The following is a 4598-nucleotide window of genomic DNA, read 5'->3' on the forward strand; positions in this document are numbered from 1 at the left end:
CGGAATAATCATACATATTTATGCATGTGTGTATGTATGCGTGTATGTATGTGTGTAGGTACGGAATAATCACGTTGACACACCGGTTCACGTCGGATCACCGAAGTTAAGCAACGTTGAGCCTCGCTAGTAACAGATGGGTGACCTTTTGGAAATTCTAGGCGCTGTATGTGCTTTCCGCTTATCTCGGCATTGTTTCCAGTCGTTCTGAACCTCCATTTGCCACTGGTATTCAACAATGTCGACTCAGGAAAGGTGTGGTTTGAGATTGCGCAATTTGCCACAAAACTTTCACGCGCTGGCACCCTTACAGTGGGTATCCATAGTCTATAAAGACTGAAGGAAGCCTTTTATGTATGTACGTATATATGTATGTATGTATGTATGTATGTATGTGTGTGTGTGCATGTATGTTATACTATGACAGAAAACAATTAGACAGATGGTAAGCGTAACAGCTGAATCTTTGCAAACGTATGATTTCACTTGCGAGCTGAATACAAACTAATGGGAACGGTTCCGTTGAAAGAGAATCGAGATGAACAAAGAATGGCAAAATGTTTTTGCTTGTAAAATCTCGAAATCAATGCGTAAAGCATTGACATACAACCCATTCATGATTTTCATGAAAACCGATTAAAAGAAAAAAAGAAAATAGACCAACTATCGCAGTTTTTACTTGCGTAAATCCTCCTACAACTAAACACGTTGTCCTACAGTTATGGATGTTACATGTCTTGTTTTTGATATTGATATATATATATATATATATATATATATATATATATATATATATATATATACACACACACATATATATATACATATACATATATATATATATATATATATATATACAAACAGTCTATTGTTTAAACATACTATTCTCATCGTATTAGATTCAAAAGATGTTCTCTTCTTTTCATTTCTTTTCTAAAGGCACGTGTGTTTGATGAGTCTTTCTTCTCCGTACTTTTTACCGAGAGATTTTTTTTTTTTTTAAGAAAATCGCCTTTAAAAGGTGTGAACGTTCTTCCTCTTCGCAGATAGAAGCGATGATCAAAGCCATGGTTCGTATAGCTTTCATTACAAAAGAATTAGGTCATATGAAATACACGACCATCAGTTTGGGAGGTGCTCACGAATGTTCATTGTTTCCAATGATTTCAGTTAGATGTTCCGATGCGTGTACAATGAACAATGTCTAAAGAAGTGATTAATATTAAACTCATACGTTCTCATCAGGTACAAACGCCATTAACGTGTTATATTAAGTTGGTACAAAAATAATGTCGTTCATATATATATATATATATATATATATATATATATATATAACTACTTAATTTACTCACATAAAATTAATATACGAAAGTATAGATTTATGCGTAAACTTTAAGTATTTACTTCAAAAGTGCACAATACGTAGGTAGCGCATAAGCCTGAGGAGTCCTAGAGTGGATGAAACGCCGAATATTCAGTGTAGCTTAATTGCCATATATATATATATATATATATATATATATATATATATATATATATATATATATATATATATATATATGTATATATATATGTATATATATAGTATAACGTCAGAAAACGACATTATTTTTGCACCAACCTAATAACATGGACGCTTTTATCGAAGATGCGTCCATTCAATCAACTTGTTTAACATAACCGATCGAAGGCGAACGGATATAGCTTCCCATGCAAACGTGTCTACAAATTCTATTTCTAATTCAAGAGTGCAGAATGAATAGGCAGACATTTCCTCCTACAGACATGTCTAGAAAAACGTCAGATTGATGAGGATACTATTTCATATGTAAATGCGGCAAACAGACTGACTGAACAAATTGGAAGTAATGAAATATTAAAACGAATTAAATGTTACTGTAATAATAAAAAAGAAAATGAAGGATAACCAGCTTTGAAGCGTGTGGACTGTTTCGCATGTTAGGCATTAGATTTTTTTTTTGTCTAAAGAATAACTTTCATTTATAGTTATATTTTTAGTCGCGTGCAAGCGACTCTATAAGTCACTCCGTCGGTCGGTCGGTCGGTCGGTCGGTCGGTAACACTTTTGTGCTTGACCTGTTGGCCAAGATCAAAGTGTAGTATATGTTCCGGCATATACTGCAAGCAAAGACCATACAAGACCTTGGTCAATGTAGGGGCAACCCTTCATACCAATTGTCACTATCCAGCTCCCTTACTCCCCGGGAAGTTGGTCCCCATTTCCCCTTCACTCCTCACATAAAAAATCGGCCTTGTGCCTAATTTGCTCGGTGGGAGAGAAAATACATACTATTTTCTTGGCCTTTTGGCCAAGATCAAAGTGTAGAATCTGTTCTTACTACATGCTGTACTTATGTTTGTAACTTTATGATATAAAGTGGGGGATCACTTTTCTGTATTAATTTAATGTAAAGTTATCACCCACTTTACAACCAGTTAGTCTCAAAGCCATTCAAGTCATTCTCCAGATCATTCAAGTTGTTTTTGAAGGATTCCAGTTATTTTTAAGCATTCAAGCCATTCTTAAGGTCATTCAATTCATCCTATAGTTCATTATAGTCATTCTAAGTCATTTACTTTTTATTTATTAAGTCATTTCAGCCCATTTTTCGGTCATTTTATTTTATCTTTAAGAATTTCATGTCAATCCTACATTCATGCGTTCATTTATTACACGAGAGCACGCGACTAATTGCTATCGGCCTTGTTTTTATATAGTCAGCATTCAGGAGAACAACTATTTAAAGGAGGACACATTGAAGAAGGCATGTATTGATGACGATTTAAAAGGAATTACAAGTACATTTTATGATAAAGTATTTTTAAAACTTTTTATTGCCTACTTTATTTTCATTTGCTTTGTCTCTCACATGAAAATGCAAGAATTCGTTATTTAAAATTAGACACAACATCTTGCGATGCACAAGGCAATCAAAGTATATTACCGTTTTCAATCTGAAACCAGATCGACAGATTTTCGCCAGCTTCTTCTCGTTGCAATCAAATTTCTTTCGATTGCATGCTTCCGGTTAATTTTTAGTCTTCCTTTTCTATCGGGGTCTATTAGGGCATACCGCATAATCACGTTGACACACCGGTTCCCGCTGGACCACCGAAGTTAAGCAACGTTGAGCCTGGTCAGTACTAAATGGGTGACTATTTGGGATTTTAAGGTGCTGTATGTGCTCTCCGCTTATCTCGGCATTGTTTCCAGTCGTCCTGGTCTTCTCCTTGCCACTGGACCCAAACAGTGTCGATTCAGGAGACGTGTGGTTAGTGATTGCGCGACCCTTGCCTCACAATTACACGCGCAACTGCTCCTACAGGGGTATCCTTTGTCTTTCGAGACTGAACGGAGGCATCGCATCCATTGGAGCACTTGGTTAGCAATTTTCTCTAGGGTCAATTTTAGGATATGTCCGAGCCAGCCCAAATGGCGTGTGTATATACTACTGACTTCTTGGTTGGCAATTCGTTCGCTCTATTTGATCCCTAGAATCTTTTCAAGGCACTTGGAATCAAACGAAGATGATTTCCTCTATTTTTCGATTTAAAGATGCCAAGTTCCACTTCCATGTAGCAGTGTGAAGAAGACGTTGATGTTATAAAATCGTAATTTAGATCTTAGGCTCAATTTTTTGTTTCTCGGATCTTACAAAACTGATTAAATCCTGGTGAGGCTTTACTTATCCTGCACTGCACCTCATAGTGTTGTATCGTCAGCAGTATATAAACAGGGCTATATAACTGATGTCTCATTAAGTTGTGATATATGAAGTGTGTGACATGGTTAAAATGTTCTACTATTGTTGTACGTATGTTTGGGTGTTTCACTTGTAATAAAACGTTTCATTAAAATCAGTCTGTGTAGTGCACAAGCAAAAACATACCTCTCTCAATTGTGTCTTCATCTCTTTTTATTATTCAATAGTATTGAAGTATGATCGCATATCGGTCTAGGGAGATAACTCAGCATATATTGAGTTGTCGTCTGTCTCTTAGATTTGTATTTACTGTTTTCAGTTTTTGTTTGGAGTTTCATTCTGTACGCTTGAGAATAAAGTTTCTTCGTTCCTTGAAACGGTTTCGTGTTATATACTATTATTTAATGGTGTGGTGGCAGCTGTGGGGTCGTCAGTTAATAATAGTATATCACAAATGTAAACACAAATGGAAGTGACAGACGACAACTCAAAATATGCTGAGTTATCTCCCTTGACCGATATGCGATCATAATTTAATACCTGCGCAAATTAATCACTTTCTGAAGGAAACCACACAGCATTTTATATATTTGATATAATTTTATTCTTGACTTCCCATCAGAGCTGCAATTTAATTAAATTAATTTTCTACATCATAATGTCGCGTCTTACTCAGCTTCCAAAACGCGGAGACAATATCTTTTGTGTTAAGTTGTCCGACTTTTCCCGTCTGACTCAAAGCTCTAAACACTCATTACGTCTATTACCAATCTATCTCGTTACATAATTAACCCTTAGGTTACAATGGCTGTTAATTTTTTAACACCTAATTTTTACTATTACAAACAACTGCAACAATGGTGGGCTTAA

At 35.6% G+C, this 4598-nt stretch overlaps 1 pseudogene; it reads left to right on the forward strand.

The window, feature by feature from the left end:
* Nucleotides 1–2313: 2313 nt before the first annotated feature.
* Nucleotides 2314–2450, forward strand: LOC145286659 (U2 spliceosomal RNA; annotated as a pseudogene).
* Nucleotides 2451–4598: the final 2148 nt, after the last annotated feature.

Source organism: Euprymna scolopes, chromosome 10, assembly GCF_053919585.1.
Source record: "Euprymna scolopes isolate OS-2025 chromosome 10, ASM5391958v1, whole genome shotgun sequence".
NCBI classification, from domain to species: Eukaryota; Metazoa; Mollusca; class Cephalopoda; order Sepiida; family Sepiolidae; genus Euprymna; species Euprymna scolopes.